The sequence below is a fragment of the Panthera tigris genome, chromosome A2 (assembly GCF_018350195.1).
Source record: "Panthera tigris isolate Pti1 chromosome A2, P.tigris_Pti1_mat1.1, whole genome shotgun sequence".
NCBI lineage: Eukaryota > Metazoa > Chordata > Mammalia > Carnivora > Felidae > Panthera > Panthera tigris.
In genome coordinates this window covers 128,957,829-128,982,594 of record NC_056661.1, presented here as the reverse complement: position 1 = coordinate 128,982,594, position 24,766 = coordinate 128,957,829, and the positions used below count along the sequence as shown (strand labels likewise).

The 24,766-nt window shown below is 35.9% G+C and overlaps 1 protein-coding gene across 7 annotated transcripts in view; it reads left to right on the top strand.

The window, feature by feature from the left end:
• Positions 1-24,766, top strand: part of IMMP2L (inner mitochondrial membrane peptidase subunit 2) — an 881,848-nt gene that overhangs the window by 230,901 nt on the left and 626,181 nt on the right. The window lies entirely within an intron of this gene.

The following is a 24,766-nucleotide window of genomic DNA, read 5'->3' as shown; positions in this document are numbered from 1 at the left end:
AACATAAGGCATTTTAGGCTTAAGGATTTATATCATCTTAACTCAAGGTATTTTAAGGTAAATTACTTAGCCACCAAGGCAAAGATGAAAGTAAAGTCTTAAAATATTTTGCACAATCTTGAAAAGGCAGGCCAAAGTTTTCTACACTAATCACTGTATATGCTATGCCTTTTAATTAAATAACTGCTATTCATGTTGTTTCCTTCATTCTTGGACTTGGAAGAGAGTCTGTTGAGAGGATACTTATATTGAAATCACATTCAAGTGTGCATTTCCAAGGATTTTTGAATTTAGACATTTGAGGCATAGTTACCTAGTAATTCCAAACTTTAGATTCAGGACTGCAGTTTTGATTTGCAGCTTTTTAAAAGAACTTCTTTTTATCCCTCCCAGGATGTATTGCTAACACCTGAATAGCTTAACCTTAAAGAGAAATAATTTGGGGGGGGGGAGGAAGATATTTGAAGTTTTTTTTTTTCCCAGTTGAGAATATTTGCATTTAATTTAGGACATTACATACGTTGTCTCAAATCAGAGATCTGAGCAGTCGTGAGCTTCTAAGGAGCACTTGCAATGGATGGAAACATTCTTTATAATTGCTGCCATTTATTTAATCAGCGTGCAATGATTAAATCATGTAAGGAAGCAGGATTTTGATTAAAATCTGTTTCTTTCAATAGAGGTTTTAATCTGCTGACACTGAGCCAATTGGTGCTGACTTAAACTCACAGTATGGACAGATGCTTATTTGTTATGGTGGGAAGATATTCAGGGTCCAGTTGGATCTGAAGGTCACCATGACTCTATAACTTCTTGATCAGCAAACTTTTTTGGATTCACCAGGAATGTCCTAGAAATTCCAACAGACTCTTAGCTATTATTTTTTTATGTTTTATTTTTTTGGGCAGACCTGGAGGGTAGCTTAGCATAGCTTATATACATATTGGTAGCCATTTTTTTCTTAAAGAAAACACAGATTTACTTAGTATCCAATGTGCACATTTATTTATGTATTCTTTTAGTCAGCAAATATTTATTGAGAATTTCCTATGTTCCTAATACAGTACTAGGCACCACGATATGAGTATGAATAAAGTTGCTTCTACTTTTAAGGATGTTGTAGTTAGGGATGAAGGGAGGAGAGGAAAAAAAGTAAACAGGACAACATAGTTTGATGACTTTAAGCAGTTTTAGTCAATGCCATTGACTAAGTGGATAGAGAAAAATGAGAGTGCATTTTGGGGCTCTGGTCTTTTTTAGATGTGTACCATAGAATCAGCCTCTGGCCCAGAACGACAATCTGACCAGGTGTGATTTTCCAGCATTATGCAGTATCCAGTTGTGATCTGCTGATGTTGAAGCCTCACATGATTTAAAGTTCAGGATGAATGATTTGTCCTCTCTTTTTGAGTAGATGTTTTTTTGAGTAGATGGAGGATAATATGGTGATAAGGGTATTTAAAAAAATTTTTTTAATGTTTATTTATTTTGAGAGAGAGTCAGAGTGTGAGTGGGGGAGGGGCAGAGTGGGAGAGAGGGAGACCTAGAATCCAAAGGAAGCTCGAGGATCTGAGCTGTCAGCACAGAGCCCGATGTGGGGCTGGAACTCATGATCCATGAAATCATGACCTGAGCCAAAGACAGTTGCTTAATCAACTGAGTCACCCAGATGCCCCATGAGGGTGTTTTTTAAAAGAAGCCATTAAGCCTAGGAATATACTACAATGACTAGCCAAGACGGGAGGAAAGGAATCTATTTGATAGTACTAAAGTTAAAGATATAGGTAAAAGAGAAAAATAAGAACAATTTTCACGTAAAGTCATTGTTATCACATCCTATAGAATGTTGCACCTGAAATATTAACCATTAGTTATTCCCTAATCGACCTTAAGTTTGCCTTGAAGTGCACTCTGAAAGTGTATTTTCAACTAATGTTCTTGTCTTCGTTTAATCTGTTTGTTTCCTTTTTTGTAATAAATGCTATTTTAGCATTTTAGGAAACTTAGTTTCAGTTACAATGTTAATAATTCAAAATCCATCTCTTTCCTAAAATAGTACCTATCCCTATATTTGTCCCTATAGAATGTATTCGTCCCTATTGAAATAGAGTATGGAACTGTTCTTAAGAGCTGGTCTTTGGGGCGCCTGGCTGTCTCAGTCGGTTGAGCGGCTGGCTTCCGCTCAGGTCATGATCTCACAGTTTGTGAGTTCGAGCCCCGCATCAGGCTCTGTGCTGACAGCTTAGAGCCTGGAGTCTGCTTCTGGTTCTGTGTCTCCCTCTCTCTCTGCTCCTCCCCTGCTCATGCTCTGTCTCTCTCTCTCTCTCTCTCTCTCTGCTTCAAAAATAAATTAAAACATTAAAAAAAATAAAAAAAAAGAGCTGGTCTTTGGAACAGTCAAATATATAAAATAGATGTATTATGAGAATTTTGTTAGTTCACTGATAACATTCTCTTTGGACTCTGCTTCCTGTGCTTCCTATACTAGTCCATTCCTACCTCCTCACCAACCAAAATGAGTTCTACTTTGATATGCTATGCTTTGAGTCTTTTAGTGTTCTAGAAATAATATTTTATCATACTTGGAAGATATTGAAGAAGTCTATATACTACATATGTAGTATGTAGCATATTAGTGTAGGAGGATAGCCTACTTCTTGTGCAGAAATGGCTTTTAGTGCTTATGAGGACTTTAACTACGGCCTTTAAGCCATGAAACATCAGAATTATGACTTGATATTGCTGAACAGTTCTCTGGATGCTGTGAGGGTGAAAAAAGGATGCTCTCAGCACTTTGTGGAGTGTGACATGATTACAAATGATCCTTCACAACATTCTGTAAGAGTAAGCATGCCCTCAGCCTTGCCCTTCTACTGACACCATATTTGGTAGCTTCTACTCAGACTATCAAAGTCTAAAGTAGTCTAACATTAAGCCACATGGTGATTTTCCGATTACCGATTACCATGATGGTATGAGAAGCCTATTTTCTTCCTTTTGTTATTACAATGTGTGGACAAAATTGAAGGTAATGGTAGCAAAGATAGAGTTGATATAGATGGCTAGCCTCTGGCTAATTAGCATGCTAATCTAAGAGTTATTCAGGGAAGTCTGGCTAACACTGAATCTTGTGAAGAGACAATATATTTGCTCATTAATTGGTTTGAATGAACTCTTATTTCCACTCTTGAAATGTAAATAACACCAGTTATTTAACCGTCTTGATTTAGTAACTAAAATATTTTGTAAAGACTCTATTAACTAACAGCAATCTTTGTTAATTATGTTATAGTGATAATTATGTTATTTAGTTATTTAGTACCGACGTGGCTTGGTAAGGTCTTGTCTTTAAAAAAAAAAAATGCCGCCTCCCAAGTTTGCCATGTATCAGAGCTAGAAAACCCAGTTCTGGTTTGATCTGAGCTGTATCAGTGTTTTACAGTGAATTACTTTGGTCTAGATTGAGTCACGTTGAGGCCTGCTGTAGGCGGCATCTGATCTGAGGCTCATGAATGATTGTGATAACTTCTGGGGTGAAATCTTTTCAGGGGGAGTGGGTTCCCAGATCTCCCTTTTCCTGGTTTCTTCAGACATCTTAAGTACATGCAGTTTGTTACCACCAGACTTCACCCCCCCCCCCCACCCTTGTATTCAACCTTGAATTGTCTGTGTATCTAAACCCCATGCTAGTACCCTGTTAGCTTTCACATCTGTATTAACAGCCTTTCCTGGGGAAAGGCTACCATCTGCTTAGTAGACAGAATCTATCTGTATTTTAATTACACTGATGTTAAGTCCTCTTAAAGGACCTCGCCTGGCACCTGTGGCCCTCCTTCACACTTCGACTTGTTAGATTCTGACCTATATTGGGAAACATAGCTGTAAGATCATAAGCCAACATACTTTTACTTCTCTAATCCTCCATAGCTTGAATAAGTATAGCATTAGGAGGGTTACATCATAAGTCAATGTTTATATTCTATTACTATCTATTTAACATACTTGGTGTTCATTAAAGGGCAGGTTGGAAAAATGTAGATTTTGAAAATATAACTGCCTATTTAATCTGTTTCTTAAAAGTAAAAGAAAATAAGAATGCATAGAACTTGTAACAAATTTTATGCAGTATTTCTTGACATTTTGAAAGTTTGATTTAACAAACTGACAGATTTAAGGAACTAATGAAATATTAAAGTCACAGACTTAAAAAAAATTTATCATTAATAGGTTTAAAGAACTTGCTTTAAGAGCTTGATATTTCCCTAAAGCAATTCAACAACAAAATAAACATCTTCTACTAACCTAATGAAATCAGTGACTGACAGGCTGTCCCCAATAGCCTTATAATGGTCTCTTTTGGGCCATGATAATTAGACTTGAGAGAATGAAGATGAATTGTTGGTTTTTTAATTTTTTTAAAATCCCATATTCCCTGTGCTAAGAAATGTTGCCTAGTTTAGACCTTTAAATACTTTGTTCCAAGTTTATCTCTGTCTCTGATTTTGTTACTATTTTGTCTTCAAAATATTGACTATATAGGAGTCTTTAAGTGATAAACCTCACTTTCTACGGAGTCATATCATACTTCTTTGCTTTTATAATACTGGATGTTAACACATAAACTGGCATTCACCAAATCACATTCAACTTGGCTAAATCTTCATTTCTACATTGTGTTTGAATAGTGATACGTTGACAGTTAAAGTCTTCATTTATCTAGATCACAATGTCTGCAGAAGTTGCTGAACTTTGTATTATAGGTATTTCTTAGATGAAATGAGGTAGACTGGAGGGGGAACAAGATTTAGGGTTAGAGATCTGGATGAGAATCTGGCTCTTCCATATCCACTAACTTCTCTGAGCCATTTTCATGCCTACATAAAAGAATTAGCAAAACCTCTTTCACAGGAGTTTTGTGAGAATTGAAAGAGATAATATATTGTGAGGTCCTTTACAAATGCTCCTTTGTAATTGCTTATAAGTGCGAGAATATATTTTTTCTTACCTGGGCATATAAATATATGAGACAATACATATTGACAATGAGATGCATTCATTCCTTTTTTATAAATGTTTATTTATTTTTGAGAGTGAGCGTGAGTGGGGAGGGTCAGAGAGTGGAGCATACAGAGAATCTGAAGCAGGCTCTGTGCTGACAGCAGAGAGCCTGATGTGGGGCTTGAACCCACAAATGGTGAGATCATGACCTGAGCCAAAGTCAGATGCTTAACCAACTGAGCCACCCAGGTACCCCTACACTAATTCATTTTTAAATTTTCCTCTTTTTTTCTGTCTACTTTTTAAAATTTTTGCTTATTTTCTTTATTCTTTTTTAAAAGTATTTGTGTGGGAAGTTGAAGTCACCTGGTAGCTTGAGTCTTCTAAGTTGAAGTCCTTCAGAATGGAGTGCTAAAGCCTTAGAAGAACTACTATAGTGGTATAATTTTCTGTATTGCTAAAGAGTATGAAAAGATTTTCTTTCTTCCCTACCTATATGTTCATCCCTAAATGATACATTTAAATCACATTAATAATTTTATTCTCTTGGCTCTTTTTTTAAAAAAAAAATTAAAAATGTTTATTTATTTAGAGAGAGGGAGAGAATGCATGTGCATGAGAGGGACAGAGTGGAAGAGAGAGAATCCCAAGCCAGCCTGGGGTTTGATCTCATGAACTGTGAGATCATGACCTGAGCTGATATCAAGAGTCAGATATTTAACTGACTGAGCCACCCAGGCAACCCACTCTCTTGGCTCTTAACTCAGTGAGATACATATGGTTTTCAAGCCCTTGCTACTTTTTATTTTTTTTGCCAAATATTCTCTTTGTCTATGAATCTTTCACTTAGAGTTGCTGGCATGTGCTTTGAATACGTCCACCATTACTTCTTTGTCTCCTATGCCTCTGCTTATTAAGCCATCTACCTGTTTGTAATTCCTTCCCACTCTTGGGATTCTTTCCTTGTTTGTAGGCATAGTTTAAGTCTATTTCCAATGTGAAGTCTTTCTAGACTACTGTAGCCAGAGCGATTATTCTGTTTCTTACTTTTCTATGTAATGATTAACTCTAGCATTCGTGTTTTTCGTAGTTGAGTAGTAAAGAAACTCTTTTTTTTCTTAAAGATTCTACAAAACCTTTTCTGGTGTTTCATTTACCTAAATTGTCCTCAGTCATTCATCACTGAAGCTGTGGTAGGTGGTGAAGGAAGGTATCACCATGATTGGTTTGGATTAAACAGTGCATATCTCTGAAGATGGGGTGGAATGAATTTGGGGGATCAAAATGCATGATATACATCATTTCCCTCAACACTCCTCCCCTGAAAATAACCATGCAAATGTTTAAGAAACCCAAAAGACTTAGAAATAGTTAGAAATGTAAGTCCTTGTTTTAAAAGAAATATGATATTTTTAGAATCCCACTGAAAATTTTTCAAAATTCATTTTTGATATTTATTTATTTACTTTAATATAATTTATTGTCAAATTGGTTTCCATACAACACCCACTGCTCATCCCAACAGGTGCCCTCCTCAATGTCCATCACCCACTTTCCTCTATCCCCCACCCCGCATCAACCCTCAGTTTGTTCTCAGTATTTAAGAGTTTCTTATGGTTTGCTTCCTTCCCTCTCTGTAACTTTTTTTTTCTCCCTTCCCCTCCCCCATGGTCTTCTGTTCAGTTTCTCAGGATCCACATATGAGTGAAAACATATTGTACCTGTCTTTCCCTGCCTAACTTATTTCACTTAGCATAATACTCTCCAGTTCCATCCATGTTGCTGCAAATGTCCAGATTTCATTCTTTCTCATTGCCAAGTAGTATTCCATTGTATATATAAACCACATCTTCTTTATCCATTCGTCAGTTGATGGACATTTAGGCTCTTTCCATAATTTAGCTATTGTTGAAGTTGCTATAAACATTGGGGTACGTGTGCCCCTATGCATCAGCCCTCCTGTATTCCTTGGGTAAATTCCTAGCAGTGCTCAACACATCTCCAAAGGCAAGGGAATTAAAAGCAAAAATGAACTATTGGGACCTCATCAGGATAAAAAGCTTCTGCACTGCAAAGGAAACAATCAACAAAACTAAAAGGCAACCAACGGATGGGAAAAGAATTTGCAAATGACATATCAGATAAAGAGCAATATCCAAAATCTATAAAGACCTCACTAAACTCCACACCTGAAAGATAAATAGTCCAGTGAAGAAATGGGCAGAAGACATGAATAAACACTTTTCTAAAGAAGACATCCAGATGGCCAAGAGACACATGAAAAGATGCTCAACGTCACTCCTCATCAGGGAAATACAAATCAAAACCACACTGAGATACCACTTCATGCTGGTCAGAGTGGCTGAAATGAATAAATCAGGAGACTGTAGATGCTGGCAAGGATGTGGAGAAATGGAAACCCTCATGCACTGTTGGTGGGAGCGTAAACTGGTGCAGCCCCTCTGGAAAACAGTGTGGTGGTGCCTCAAAAAATTCATTTTTGGTATTTAAAAGGAAAAGCAATCTGTATTTAAGAGTGATGATAACTGTGAAACCGTTAGTTTATTAAAAAGAAGAACGGTCACAGATTGGATTTTCTGGGCAAAATGGAAGCTCATATTTTGTCTTTTACCTTTATCCTACTTCATCTTTCAGTATGTGTCCCTTCTTTTCACCATCTCTTTGTCCCCCACTTCTTTAAGCATCTATTTAGTGTTTATTGTGTGACCATTCTGTACTGTGTGCAGTGAAGACAAGAGTGAATAATAATTGTTCCTGCTGTCAGGGGTATCATATGCTACTGGAGGAGTCAGCTAAATTTTCAGTGAAGTATCCTAGTACTTCAATAAAAATATAGCAAGATGGTAAGGAAACACCAGTGTTCTCCATTGTCCTCTCACCAGTCAGGGCTAGTTCCCTATTTTTTGCTCTATTCTTTGGATCTCACTCTGCTCAACTGCCCACATTTTCCATAGCAGGAATTTGGTAAAAGACATTTTGTGCAAAACTATTGATTGTAATTGAATAGGACCTCTTTCCTGGGCAGCTGTATAAAATGGACTGTGATAAGCATCAGAAATGATTGCCTATTTTGTGATATAAAAGAAGTCCATGCTCTTTTGGGGGAGGGCGACCTTAAATGTACTAAGAATCAATTCTTAATTTATCAGTGGGTGGTATTTTTCACTATGCTTTAAAAATACTTCCTTCTTGGTTTCCTTTGGGCAACTTTAGTTCTTCTGGTTAATATGCATGAGGGAATATGACAGAATTTAAATGATAACCCATACAGAATATTATTACGAGGTAGATTTGCTATAAAACAATCATAGGGAAATAGGCAAATAAAAAGTAGAATATATTTCGTGGCTTAATTTATATTACTTTGTACTAGCTACTCTTTTCAGTTACATTCCTTAGGTCTCAATCTTTTTTTCTTTTAAGAAAAACCTGTAGGATAATTTTATTTACTTAATCTCAGTAGAGAAATAGAGATATTAAAATGGACAGTGAAAAGGCATTAATAGTTTTCAAACTAGGCTTAACTGCCACAGATTGATCAGAAGCTAGGGAACTTACCCAAGGAAGGAGGATGAGAGCCAGCCTTTTCTTAGACTATGAATATAGGGCACAATGGGGATATGTTCGCTTTACTGAACCTTTCATTCTACTCTTATTAGAACAGCTTTCTGACTGATCTTCCATTTCCCTAGTCTTCTCTTTCCGAATCAATCCTCCACTCTTCTGGCATTTACCTTTCTAGAATGCTAATCTGCTCTTACCACACTAATGTATAAAGCCTGGAACCACCATCTGATCAGTTGCAGAAAGAGAGAGAGGATCATACTTTCCTCATCTTAACTTGTCCAGCCCCCACTTATCTCCTTACTTGCCATTCCAACCATATACAATTCTGCCCTTTCCAGGACAGCCCATACTTCATCATGGCGATATGCTGCTGCACATGCTGTTTTCTGACCTGGAATACCCTTTCCTCTCTGTATTCTGGCCAAGCTCTAATTTTCTTCCGAGTCACTTCTTTGCTGAAGAGACTCTTACTGTCAGTCATGTTTCTCTCTCCTCTATATCTGCTACACGTAGCCAGATTCTTAATTATTATACTGTATTTTATTTCCTCTGAATCTATTTTCCAACTAGAGTACAAATTCCCGTAGATGACTTCACATAAGCAATTCCAGCATTGACACAATCTGAAGTTTAGTAGACAAAGTAAATGCTTGTCGAATGTGAAGAAAGCCGAGATTAGATTGAACATGGCATTTTGAGTGCTTCTGTGATATTTGGTTTTGGTTACAATTATCATTATCCCATTGAAGTTACTTTATAAATGGCTAAGAAATGATAAAAATGGCCATAGATTACCTTCAGTGGTTTGTTTGGTGCTAGTCAGTGCTATCATCTCTCAGCCCCATACCTGCCCATTTCCGCTCTATGCCAGAAATCAAACACCTGAGAACTGTGCCTGCCTGACACCATTGCCAGTAAGTTTTCTGCTATGTGCGACCAAAGGAAGGCAATGGTGGAAGATTGGAAATCAATTAAATTAAAATATAGGCATCAAAATATTTTAAAATCTCCAACCCGTAACATATGTATGGTAATAATAAAAAATAGCATTATTTCTAATAAGGACTATAATTTTAGAGTTAGTGATAAGTCCAACAGTACTTTAAGATATCTGTGATTATTGTTGGTCACAATAAATACTACTGTCATTTATTGCCTACATTCTTTTTTTTTTTTTTGAGGGACTTTTTTGTTGTTGTTGTTTTAAGTTTTATTTATTTATTTTGAGAGAGAGAGAGAGAGAGAGCAAGCATGAGGGGGAGAGGGGTAGAGAGAGAAGGAGAAAAGAAGGAATCCCAAGCAGACTCTGCTCTGACATCTGCTGATATGGGACTTGAACTCACCAACTGTGAGATCCAAGACCTTAGCCGAAACCCAGTCCGACGCTTAACCGACTCAGCCACCCAGGTGCTCCTATTGTCTACATTCTTAATGGAAGGAAATTTAAATATTTAGTTAGATATTAGAGAAAATAAACACATGCTGTTTTTTCCATCCAAATACAGGAACCATTGGCCCTCTCATCTCTGAATTCTCTCTGTTGAATTCTTTGGTAGGTGAGGGGTACATGAATCTCAGTTAGAGAACCTCTTCTCTAAATAGATTTGTATAACAAAATGGCCCTGAGTATGTACTGTCTTTTGAATATATTTGCTTAATTACATACTTTACCACAATGCTGTATATACTTAATGGGGAAACAAAATCCTCTGAAATAATGGAAAGAGGACAGTAAGTGACTCTATGTGAGTAAGTATTAATTCTTTGGTGAATGAGATACCACATATTAAATTAGCTCCTCTTATACACTAAATAGTGCCTCATGGACCTTTCATGGTAAAATTGTGACAATACACTTTTTTTTTTCCGTTTTGTCAACTGGTTCAAGCTTGTTTACTTGCAATGCTCAATTAGACTGGCTACAATAACATTTAATTTTTTTGTTTTTTTCCAAACAATTGAGTTTCTGCAATAGCCTTCACTAATTGCCTGGTGTAAGATTCTTACTAGAGTATTTACAAATGTATTATTTGTTGTGTATTTGTCAGCTCACTCAAAGAGCCAATAATGAAAACAATTGCATTTTACCCATTTCAGCTAGAAAACAATTTCTGCATTTTTTTTCTTCCTGCTCCACAACGTCAACCCTGAATTATGACAATTTCACCAGCATTTGAAAAATTATTATGTTTATTGGATTATTTGCAGGTGGGGCTCTGTGATTTCGTCTACAAATCAGTGGTTAATTTAATGATGTGCTAGTTTATATTTAGCAAAATGAAGCATAACAAGCTCAGCTGAAAAAATGATTCTTGCTTTAACCAGTATCTTCACACAGCTGTTTAAATACCATATTGTACTTGTTTTTTTTCCTCTTTCCTTATTTAGGATGGCACATGGTACTTGTGTAATCTTTGCTTATTTTAAGCTGGCATAAAAGAATGGCTCTCAGCAAATTGGAGGCAATTTGCAAAACTAAAGGATATTCTTATGAATTCAGGCCAAGATAAATTATTATTGAAGAGTATATCTTTTATTCCCCAAAGTTTTTTTAGTTTTTTTTTTTTTCATTATAATGTTATGTTTCAAAGTTTATGGCAATGGTACCTTCTTTTCATTTGTTCTGTGTAATTTTCTTTCTTTTGTATGAAGATACCATTAAAGTAGGATTATCCCTGAAAAGTCAGATCTTTTGAATTTGTAGTAAGTATTTCATGCTTTGAGTTATCAATTTTATAATAATTTTCTTCCTAGAAATGATTGGCTTTTTATATGCAGATGTAAATGATGACTATTGAGATGGAAAGTTTAAATAATTTTTCATAACTATTTTTTTCCACTCCTGAGTCACCCTCTCTGCCTGTCTCCTTGACCCACACTCCTATGCACCAATAAGCTGCAGTTTCCTTTCCTTCTGGATTTATGCCTAATGTACCAAATAAAACTCTCTCTAAAGGTTCCATTGTTTTGTTTGCCCTTATACACTTATTTGACCTCTATATTTTAATGAAACGTACTGCAGTATTTTCAGATCGTATCATTTTGTCACCATACCTCTGTGACTTGAGACACTGTGCTGTGTCTAGATCTTACGACTGCTTCACATATGGAACTGTATTCCTATCTATCTGCTGAGCATATGATCTGCTAGAAAATGGACACAACTGACATTGAAAAGATAAGGAATACAGATGCAGGAACATAGTTGTTACTTTAAACACTGAGGTTAAGTACACCAGTGTAATTGTTGTACTTTGTAAAACACTTCAATCTGCATCTCTGTTTCCTAAAATGTGGAACGTTGTGTAAAATGATCAGTTCTATTCTATATCTTTATTCTGGATTCTGAGTATCATAAATATCAGGACTGGTTTTAGTTGATCATTTTTATTAGGTAGAACAATTATGTTGTCTTAATACTAGACTTAGATCTAACAACTGGAAGCACTGTCCCAGGACCTATGAATAATAATAAAAGTTGTAGTGCTCTGAGTTTTGTAAGGAATTAGAAATGCAGTGAGGACATATAGGAAACACTTATAAGTAAAGGAAAAACAGCTTGTCAAAGAATAAAGATAAACTGTGTAAATGGTGAATATGGTTAAAACTTAAGGGATACTTAGAAACTTGAAAGTTATTTTGCTGAATTAAACAATATTGTATGTGTAATTATATTTTATAGCATTATATTAAGTTTTCAAGCAAAGTGTATATAATATATATAGCATATATTATTTTGGAAAGTATTACCCTGAGACCTTTTTATATTTTGACCTGCTGTGAAGCTGATAATCATAGCTTTTCCTAGTTGAATTTCATAATAGAATAGAGCATATGTGAACATGCTTTGTACAAAGTACATGACTAGAATTCTTTAGTAAAATTAGGAAAAATGGAACCAAAATCAAGTCAGTGACTGAAAAGTAGAGGCTATTAAAATAAAAATAACAATTAAATGGTAACATTTATGATACAGCTGTCAGCCAAATAGGCAAATGTTTAAATAAATTAAAATCTTCCAGTTGTGAGGAGCACCTGGGTGGCTCAGTTTGTTGAACGTCCGACTTGGGCTCAGGTCATGATCTCACAGCTCGTGAGTTCAAGCCCTGCATCAGTCTCTGTGCTGACAGTTCAGGGCCTGGAGCCTGCTTCGGACTCTGTGTCTCCCTCTCTCTCTGCCCCTAACCCACTCACATTCGTCTCTGTCTCTCTCAAAAATAAGTAAACATTAAAAAAAAATTAAAAATCTTCCAGTTGTGAGATATATCAATAAAAAAACTTCTAAAATTGGATTAAAAATTAAAATGAGGTATTAAATTTTTGTAACATAATTGAGGATCTTGGATATATGCTTTTTGTTTTGACTTTGAGTTTTCCATTTTATTTATATGTGAGAAATGAACTGAAATGGTAAACTAAGAACTGAATAAAAAATAGTTTAAAAATGCTTCTGGGGCACCTAGGTGGCTCAGTTGGTTAATCGTCGGACTTTGGCTCAGGTCCTGATCTCATGGTTTGTGAGTTTGAGCCCCACGTCAGGCTCTGTACTGACAGTGAGGAGTGTAGTGGGGATTCTCTCTCTCTCTACCCCTCCCCTGCTCACTCTCTCACTTCCTGAAAATAAATAAGAAACCAGAAGTTTAAGAAAAGCTTCTTACAATTATTTCTTTGAACATCAGAGAGGCTTTTTAAATAATGAGTGATCAATTCCATAAGCATAAATTTTAAAAGTATAATGCTAATATATATTCATATTTACTATAGTTTTCCCCTTCATTTTGCTGAGGGTAGCAGGCTCTTAATCCTGTTAACTTAATCATTTTCACTGATTCACCCCAAGGGACAAAAGTTAGGAGGCATCTCCAAGTTGATAGAATAATTTGGTCAAGAGCTTGATTACTGCACCCTGAAATTAAAAAACAAACAAACAAAAAAAACAGGTAGCACTCGACATCCAGATGTGACTGTTGTTTAGAACCTAGTTCACATAAATAGCTGTTTTTATACCCCACTTAATGGTGAAAGACATGTAGGAACAGGGTGATGGGCTATATCTGATTTGGCGTTTTCTTTCCAGATGCTGTCATCAGATTATAGATCCCAATCTTACGGAGGCACCTTGAAATGAGTACTGGAGTTTGGCAGTTGATTGTGCTTAGTCCAGTTCCTGAAACTTCACATCAAAATCCCTCTACAAAACTGAGAGTAATTGGCTCTATTTTTATCAAGCTCAACAAAAAGCAGAAATGCTAGATTTCATCTGTCATTTCATTCAATAAACATTTGTTGGTAGCTATTATGTGCTAGACATTCTGGTAGCAATAGAAAGGTGAATAACCCTGGGATGTTGCCCTCAAGGAGTAAGCAGACAGTGGGGAGCACACACACACCTATGCGTACAAGTACTTTGTAGAGGGTGCAGCCCTGGGTTTTGAAGGTTAGGTAGCAGTTCTATATGTAGAAGAGAAGGAAAGGGGCCCTGTATGCTATCATATGAACAGTGGGAAAAAACATTAAAAAATTTTAAGTAGAAGAGTAATACCAATCATTATCTGATGTATTCTATGAAGATATATTCTATGAATATTCTAAAAAAGTCAGATACTAGAGACTGAAACTGCCACTGAAAATTCTAGATAAATTGTCATAACTGCGTGCTAGTCCCTGTGCTGGTATGGCTATGAGGATGAATAAGGTGCATTCTTGTCTTCTCCAAACTCACTACTAAATTGAGGGATATAGGTAATTCAAAACAAACTGCAATTCAAAGTGCTAAATGTTGTAATAATGTTACAACAAAGTGTTAGGGGAAAACTCCAGGTGATTAATGTTTTGTTTTTGTAAATTTCTTTCTCTCATTGGTTATTTTTAATGCCCCCCCCCTTTTTTTTTTGACAATCAGCTCCTGTGAGTTAAATTACATAAACTACAATGCATCCTTTTTAAAAAGAAGTGAAAAATATTTAGGAATATTTTTCCTCATGAAGGATAAAGACTGTAATCCTATTCTTTATGAGAAAAATATTCAAATTTGGTAAGGCCCAAATTTGACTTCCTGTATTTAGATTTTTATAACATTGAAAGTGCACCTGTATTTCAGAAACAGGCCTTATGCTGAGAAGGTGATATGAGGTCATTAAATTGAGGTATATTTCATAGAAAGAATAGTAATCACTGTAGTTTTGACTGAGAGGGACAAAAAAAATTTTATTGTTCATGTTAGTTTTAAAACACAGAGTAAAGCAAAAACTATTTAAAAGATATATCAATTCTTGAGGTTCCTGGGTGGCTCAGTCGGTTGGATATCTGACTTCGGCTCAGGTCATGATCTCACGGTTTGCGAGTTTGAGCCCCGCGTCAGGCTCTGTGCTGACAACTCAGAGCATGGAGCCTGCTTTGGATTCTATGTCTCCCTCTCTCTCTGCTCCTATCCCACTCACGCTTTGTCTCTCTCTGTCTCAAAAATAAATAAAACATTTAAAAAAATTTAAAAAAATAAAAAAAGATATATCAATTCTGAAAACACATTAGTTCTAAGAGTATCAAAGGAATCAACAATAATAAACACTTCTAGATTTTTGCAATTAATCAGTTAGGCTAACGATTAGAGCCTAGGCCTCTTTATGGATGAGATCTCAGTCATTGAGTTACACCCTAAAGATTGGTTAGGCCACATTGTTTTATTGGGAGAGCCTGTCATGATAGCATCTCAATCCTTAACCTCCTTTCTGAATTACAAAAAAAAATATGTATATCCATCCCATTGATCATCAATGTGATCTCCTATACAAAAATTAAAAGCCTTTAAATATTTCTGAAAATATGTTCATGTTGATATGAGATAAAGTCAGATATGTGCCAGACTTCTTTCATATTTTTTTTTGTTATTAATGAAATTATACATGTATTCTTTGGAAAACTTAGAAATACAAAATAAAATGAAGAAGACAATGAAAAGAGAGTCATTACACACATTTTGATCTAAGTCAGTTTTATTTAAATAAAGATATCAAAATAATCCCTGCAAATTTGGGGTATTATATTTTACATTTCATGATATTTGGGGATCTGTACTATATACCCAAAATTTGTGGTACTTTCCAGAAAGCATCTACCATACTCTTTCCTTCCCTTTGCCACTTTTCCCCAGAGGTACCTTCAGCTAATTCTCAACTACTTCTTGTGAAAAACAATGCACATAGAGACCGCTGGAATTGAGACCTCACCCAGAGTGGTGACAGGCTCACAGGGAGGCTGCCGTTTCAAGGACCAGGTTCTAGGAGTTTGTTCTCAGCGTTGCAGGTCCTGAAAATGGACTCTTCAGTATCTAAAAGTTTATCAGTCTTTCTGGGATAGACCTGAAGCAAATTCATGAACACATATGATATTACTGATCCGTAAATCAGTGTGCTAATTGATTAATTGTCGTTCAAGTTTCGCCCTAAGGAAATGGATTTCTTTTGGAAGCCCCAAAGCCAGCTGATCTCACTGAGCTTCACGCTGCTGCCCATCTGAGTTCCTGCCAGAATGCCAATCCTTTTCCAATAATCTTCCCTCCCTCTCTTTTGCTCATGTCGTACTCTTGACTCCTTTTCCCTTCCCAGTTTCCCAGTCTTCCCAACCCTTGCAACTCTCTAGAGACTCCACTTCATAGCAAAACAAAACAATCTCCCAAAACAAAAGTTTCCCCCCTATATTCTTAGACTTGTCAAGGAGTTCTCTTAATTCTACTTCCTGTCACAACTAAAATCTGAAATCTGAGGCCACTTCCCCCAATATCAGACCTTCCCTCTCTTAGACAGTCAAACTTTGAAATTCTTGTTCTAAATCATCCCTTCATAGATGTCATGTAGATCATTCTTCTTTGGGCACATTGTTTTTCTTTTAAGGAGAATGGCAAGGATGGTATTTAAGTTTTCTTATTGACATTTACCTTCTATCATGCTTCTTAAAGTAACGTCTTGATTTTGGATATTGAGGTACAGGCAGTTTAATCTATTTTCAGGTTTTTTTCTCAGAAAAAATATTTAATATGTAATATTTAATATGTAAATAGGTGTATGCACACATATGGGTGTGTATATACATATATAAATGTACATGTATGTGAGCTCGTGATATTTCTACAAATGGCTGAATGTTACATTTTGACCCTTCTCAATTCATTCTCAGGATATTAACTTCATTTCCATTTGGGATGCAATGTTTGCTGTTGTCCTCTTTCTCTACCCTACAGCCGCTAGTATATTTTTGCTTTGGAAGAAAGCTATCTCCATAAATACTGTGGCATTTATTTGCTGTAAAAGGCTTTAGCTGCACGTTTTACTTGGACATTGATTTCTCATCATGTGACAGAAATGGCAAGGTTAGCATTTTAGGGGAGCTTCTCTTCTGTTAACAATATCTTCATCCCCTCATTAGTTTAATTCATGATAATAATCCAGACAAGCTTTGACCATTAAATCCTTTTAGGCAGCAGAGTTTCCCAAAGGCCATTCTTCGTTTTTGAATAATTAGTTTTTTCAATTCATTTTAGTGTATGAAGGTAATAGTATATGGGAATTCATTTTCTTCTGATGCTATAAACTTTCCATTAATGTATGAGATTAACTTTTATGTTTTTCTTTTCCTGTAGAGCTGACTGTTAGAGTATCCAATAGAGTATTTTGTAGTATTCAGACTAAAGCTCTTTTGGGGAGTTTGTGGTTTTAATAGGTGTTCCTTCAATTCTGTTCCTTCCATCACACCTTTTTCTTTTATTGCACGGGAAATGATGAGGTCTCTCCAAAAAGCATTTATGAAATCCCTGAAGAACTCTGGTAAAGGTACTGAGATTGATTTTTGTGTTTCTTTTTAAAAAAATACTCAAAGAAATTTGAGAAGCCCATATCCTTTGGAAGCTTAATATTAAAAAAATTGTCTACCCTGTCTAAAAAATTGCCTTGTTATGCCATTATTATTTCTGACAAATAGATCAGGTAGAGTTACAAAGAACAAAAGAATTAACTTTAAGTTATTTCTCCTCAAAATTAGAAGAGAGTCTCACAGAATAATATATAGGATATTCTAACTTTGCATAGTCATGATTACAGAATTAAAATCTCAAAGCACTTTCTAGAGATAAGAAAAAGCAGTGCAGGAATAAATAATCAAGATTGGCTGCTTCCAAACAGCAACTGTATGTAAGTACCTAAAACAAGAATTGCTTTGTGAGGCTGAGCTTTTTCATTTATTCAGCCAAAGATGCATTACTGTGTTTTTTTTTTAATGTGATTTTTGTCTTGAAGGAAGAACTGAGAATATATTCATACTTAAGGAGTTGCTAATACTTACTAGTTGATATAATAATGAAATAATTTATAAATAATAAATGTTTTACTTTTTAAGATTTCTATAGTCCCCTTTGAAAGAGGGGAAAAAAGAACTTGAACTCTCAGTAGAGCTGAACAAGGCAATTAAAAGTAGAAATTTTTTGGTCAAAACAATGCATTAGGGTTTTTAAAAGTTTGTATCTTGGGTATTTATGAAATTTCAAAATTTAAAATGACATTTATATAAATCCATCTTTGACTTTCTAAAGTTTCAAGGGTGGGGGGCAAATGAGGCAGTATCATGAGCTATTTTCAGGCTAGGAGGATATAATTAAGTTTGAGAAGAAATGTAGTGAATACCGTATTTGGGGTTTAAGTCACTGAAGTAGAGTGTAAAGATACGGATGTTTTAGCCCTAGTAATTATCTCACAGATGAGTCATGTTGAGAAAATGGTCCTTAAAATCTATTCAATGTCATACCCTTTCCTGATAGAGCAATATATTTGTAGGTGAGTGGAACTAGAAGTAATCAAATAAAAGGTGCTCAGTAATAGATGGTGGCAGTTGTCATAATTTCCATTAGAGAAACCAAAGAGAAGAAAAGAAAACATTTTTTATTTCAGTGCTTTTTGAGTGTGATGGCGGAGTACACAAACAGCCTGGGCCTGAATTCTTGCTCTGCTGCTTAGTACAACAGGTAACCTTGGTTATGTACCTAATCTGTTTGTGTCTCAATTTCCTCATTTATAAAATGAGGACAGTAATAACAAGTCTTAGGAAAATTGTTAGGACTCAGTGAACATATTTGCATATGCGTGTGTATTCATGTGTGTCTGTGTACAGAGAGATCTTAAAAAGGTGCTATGTATAGGTATTAGTTGTTCTCATTATACCATAGTTACTATTTTCCATTCTAGACTTCATAAACACTTTAAATTTATTCCACAAATATTAATTAGGCTCCACTGTGTGCCAAGCACTACTCTAAGTACTGGGTATACCATAATGAACAAGGCAGTTTAGGACCCTGTTCTCATGGAACCCTGTTCTTATATTTTAGTTTGGGAAGTCAAGATAGACAATTTGACAAGTATGTAAGTGATAAAAATGTCATGTAATACTCACTGCTACATAGAGGATTCAAGAGGAATGATGCGATAGGTTGAGTAGTCCAGGAAGGCTTTTTAAGGGAAGTGACATTTAAATTGAGAGCTGAGGGGCGCCTGGGTGGCTCAGTTGGTTAAGCGGCTGACTTCGGCTCAGGTCATGATCTCGCGGTCCGCGAGTTCGAGCCCCGCGTCGGGCTCTGGGCTGATGGCTCAGAGCCTGGAGCCTGCTTCCGATTCTGTGTCTCCCTCTCTCTCTGCCCCTCCCCCATTCATGCTCTGTCTCTCTCTGTCCCAAAAATAAATAAACGTTAAAAAAAAATAAATAAAAAAAAATAAAAAAAAATAAATTGAGAGCTGATGACAAAGAAACAATCCTGTGAATTTCTGGTGCAAGAACATTCCAGTGAAGAGTTTCTAAGATGTGCTCCGAGAACAAAGACTGATGATGGGTAGTAGGCTGGGCATGAACCCTGTGAGATACTCTCTGAGAAGGTGGATAGGATCTGGATTTGTAGGGCTCTGTGAACCTGAATAAGGAGTTAGGATACCATTTTAAGTGTGGCAGAGAGTTCTTGGAAGATTTTTAAGTGGAAGATTGATGTGACCTAATTCACACTGTAAAATTTCTTATGATTAAGGTCTGCTGTAATCAAAACAATATGGTATTGGAAGAGCGAGAGACACATAGGTCAGTTGCAATGAATATGGAACCCAGAGTAGACTTGCATAGATATGCCCAAAGGTACAAAAGTAATTTAATGGAGAAAGGGAAGGCATTTCAACAAAAGGGCTCTGGAGCAATTGGACATTCACAGGTGAGATCATGAACCTTGACCTAAGTCTCACACCTTATACAAAAATTAACTCAAAATGGAGCATGGACTTAAATGTGAAACATAAAAGTATACAAATTTCAGAAACAAAAAACAACAGGATAAGATCTTTAGAATCGAGGGCTAGGCAAAGAGTCTGACTAGACACCAAAAGCAGGATGCACAGAAGGAAAGGAAAGATTGGTAAATTTCACCTCATTTGTTTTGTAAGAGACCTTTGTTAAGAGAATGAAAACATAAGCTACACATGGGGAGAAAATATTTGAAAACTGCATATCTGACCAAAAACTAGTGTCTAAAATATGTAAATAACTATTGAAACCTAACTGCAGAAAACCAAACAATCCAGTTAGAAAATAGGCAAAAAGCATGAAGAAGCGTTCCACTGAAGAGGGAATACAGATGACAAATAATCACATGAGAAGATGTTCAACACCTTTAGCCATAGGAGGAAAGCAAGTTAAAACCATACTAAATTATTACTACACGCCTATTAGAATGATGAAAATAAGAAAGTAACAACACCAGATACTGGTGAGGATGTGAAGAAATGGGACCACTCACACTTTGCTGATGGGAATGTAAAATGATACAGTCACTCTGGAAAACAGTGTGGTAGTTTCTTAGAAGCTCTAAACATGCAGTTACCATGACATCCAGCAAGTGCATTCTTAAGCATTTATTCCAGGGATATGACAGCTTACATTCATACAAAAACCTGTACAGAAATGTTCACAGCAGCTTTATTGGTAATTAGCCCAAACTGGAAACATCCCAGATGTTCTTCAAAGGTGGATGGTTAAATAAATGGTGACACATATGTACCATGTAATCCTACTCCACAATAGAAAGAGATGATACATGAAACAACTTGGCTGAATCTCCAGGGAATTATTCTGAGTGAAAGAAACCAGTCCCCAAAGGTCACATACTGAATGATTCCATGTATGTACCATTCTTGAAATGAGAAAATTATGAAATGGGGAACATGAGTGGTTGTCAGGGGTTGGAGATAGGGGGAGGAAGGAAGTAATTGTGTCCACAAAAAGGATGACAAGGAGGGATCCTTGTGGCAATGGAATCGTTCTGCACCATGACTGCTTCAATGTCAACATCCTAGTTGTGATTTTGTACTATAGTTTTGCAAGGGTACATGGCTTATGTCTGTATTATTTCTTAAAACTGTGTATGAAGCTACAATTCTCTGAAAATAGCAAGTGTAAGTAAAGAAAAGAACACATTATTTTGAGTGATCAGGAGAGAATGTATGGCCTCCAGCCCTAGTTATTCTGATTTAACTGGTCAGCAGTGGGGGTCTGTCGTGTACTTTTATAAAGACCTTCAGGTGATTCTACTGTGCAGACAGAGTGGAGAAGCTCCGTAAAGCTGCAAACAAATCCCTCTGGGCTTTGGTGCCAGATGTTACCCATGCTTTCTTTAGGTTGTGATACTTGTTCCAGACTTTTGACTTTGCAAGACTGTGATGTGATCCCAGAGGACCAGTGTCACTTCCTCAACTGAGGCCACGCAGCAGAGAATGCTTGAGGTATCTATATATCTATGAATATCGTGATATTTTCCCCTTGAAAGTAAGTTTTACCTTAATGTTTTTTTCCCCAAAGTCCTATTGAAATAATTACTTTCATTATATTCTAGTTACTGTAATTTTTTTGATAAGGAGGGAGGCATTGCTTAGTCACATTTGCAGATTTCTGTTCATCCTTTTGTTTCTCTTTCTCTTTAATATGGTCCCTGGCTGGGCAATAAAATCCTACGTGTAAACAGGACATATGCGAATCTTCTTGCATGGTAGCTGCAGGAGTCTTCAAAAAAAACAAAAACAAAAACAAAAACAACCAATATTTAATTCACATATGAGATTCCTCTTTAGAGTACATGCTGCTTATGATTAGAGACTACATAAATTATTACCTTATAAATAAGTTTAATACTTTATTTTCCAGGATACCTGCTTGCTTTTCGTCTTTTTAAAGTAGAGAAGCATACATTTGTTTTTCCTCTGACTCAGCTACTTTTAAAGAATATTCTGGCAAAACCCCACTGGTAAAGAGATTGTATTTGCTCCTGAAAATGTCCAACTCTTGTTTAATTTTCTAGTGCCTGCTTAATTAGTGTTGCATTTGGAAGATTATGTATTCGATATAGAGCTCCGCAGAACATCTACTACCTAGTAGGCATTCAGTGATTGTTAATGAATAGGGTTAACAGTTGTTTGGATATCACTGCTATGTACCAGCACTGAGGACAATCCTGTCTTCATGTAGCTTTCAGTTTTGTGTTGAGTTATATAAATATTAAGAATGATTTGAGATTTGTTATCATAATATCTCAATTATTGGACATTATGAAAACTCTAAAATTTGCTGAATCCTCGTGTTTGTATGTGTGTTTGCATGTGTATGTGTGTATAACGGTATGCTAACCTTTGCCCTCTGTCTTTGTCTCTCTTCTTCCTCATGACTCAGTCTTATCATTATACACCTGTTATTTATAACTCTGATAGTTCAGGACAAAGAGTGAAGTCTGTAAGTTGTTTCTTGAATCAATTATGGTCCAAATAGTTTTGCCTTTGGACTGTACTTTTCCTCCTTTATGACCTGTAGTGAACAGAATTTGTTTGCTCATGGCTGACTCTCATCACTGATCAGTTTATAGCCCCTCTTTTAGTTTAGTTTATTACTTATTTTCCTCCTGTTTCCATTCCTCTCTCTTCATTAAGTATTGATGTAAAGTATTTAATGGATATCCCTACAATTTGCTCTCCATCAGCTTATTGAGATATATGTGTATCCTTGAAAAAGGATTATTTGGTTTTATTTTTTGTATTGTTTAACCTCATATAGCATTTTTCGCATCCCAGATACGGTTTGAAGCTTTGGTCAATGTTAATTCATTTAATCCTCACAGCAACCCTGTGAGGTAGGTACTGTTATCCCTGTTGGCACAAAAAGGTTGAATAATTTACTTAATGGTACATAACTCATAGGTGTGGAGCCCGGATTTCAACGTGGACCCTTTAGCTCTAGAGTCTACACCTTTAACTATGATTAGCTGCCTCTCCATGAATACCAAGTATTGTGCTATAAATCCTATTTGGTTCTTTCCCTTTTGTTCATGTTGCCACGTGTACATCAAGTTCATGACCTCTAATTGCTACCTGATACTCTGTTGTGATACCACATTTTACAAACATCAACTTTACTGAGGTATAATATACACACAATAAAATAAACTTGTGTTAAATATATAATTTCCTGGGTTTTGGCGAAGGTATACATACCTGTAACTAGCAACACAATCAATACATAGAACATTTCCTTCCCCTTGAGATACACGTTGGAGTCCCGTGCCACCTCAGTCCTACCCCAGGCCCAAGAAACCATTGATCTTTCTGTCACAATGGGTTAGGGAGTTTTGTTTGTTTGTTTGTTTTTGTTTTTTTTACTAGATTTTGCATAAGTGGAATCAAATAGTATGTGCTCTTTAAGCTGGCTTCTTTTGCTCAGCGTGTTTTTGAGATACATTTATGCTATTGCTTGAATTAGTAGTTCATTTGTCTTTATTACTGTGCAATTTTCCATTGAATGGATGTACCACAGTTTGTTTATCCATTCATCTGTTGATGGACATTTGGATTGTTTCTAGTTTTTGGCTATGGTGAATAAAGCTGGAAAGAATATTTGTACACAAGGCTTTATATGTTTTCTTTTTCGGGGGGAAAATGCCTAGGAATGGACTTTCTGAGTCTTATGATAAATGTATGTTTAACTGATAAAAAAAACTTACAAAATGTTTTACATTGTTCTTGTGTCATTTTACACTTTCACTAGTAATGAGTAAGAGTTTGAGTACCTTCACATTCTTGGCAACTCTTGGGATTGTTTGTCTTTTTTTAAATAGCTTTTTCTTTTGGAATAATTATAGAATGATAGCTGCAAAAATAATACAGGAATTTCCTATATACTCTTAACCTAGTTTACCACTATGGTAATATCTTGTGTAACCTTAGTACAGTGTCAAACCCAAGCCAGTGACATGGATGTAATTCACAGAGCTTATTTAGATTTCACTAGTTTTACACACACTGATTTCTATGTACGTGTATATGTAGTTCTATGGAATTTTATCATGTTGAGATTCATGTAACCACCACCATAATCAAGATCTAGAACTGTCCCATCACCACAAAGATTCCTCATGTTAGCCTATTACATTCACACATCCCTCTTGGCTCCCTTCCCTCACCTCTTGCTGCTTCCTTTGTGAAGCCCTTGGCAAACAGTCTCTTCACCATCTCTGTAATTTTTCATTTCAAGAATGTTATATAAATGGAATCATACAGTATATAATCTCTTGAGGTTGGCTTTTCTTTATTCAGCATAATTCCCTTAATATCCATCCAAGGTATTGTCTTATGTGTGTCATTAGTTCTTTCCTTTAAATTACTGGGTGACATGGATGTAGCACCATTTGTTTAACTATTTACCCATTGAAAGACATTAGGATTGTTTCCATTTTTCACTGTTACAAACATGGCTGCTGTGAACTGGAGTGTACATGCTTTTTTGCAGACATAGATTTTACTTTCTCTGGGATAAACGCCCAGTAGTGTATGTTAACTTTTCTTTTTTTCTTTTTAAAGAAACTGCCAAACTATTTTCCAGAATGGTTGTGTCTTTTTGCATTCCCACCAGCAATGTATGATTTATCCAGTTTCTCTGCATCCTTGCCAGCATTTGGCATTGCCATTATTTTTTATTTTAGCCACTCTAATAGTTGTGTAATAATATCACATTTTGGTTTTAATTTGCACTTCCTTAATGGCTAATGGTGTTGAACATCTTTGCATATGCTTATTTGCCATCTGCATATCCTCTCTGGAGAAATGTCTGTTCATGTGTTCTA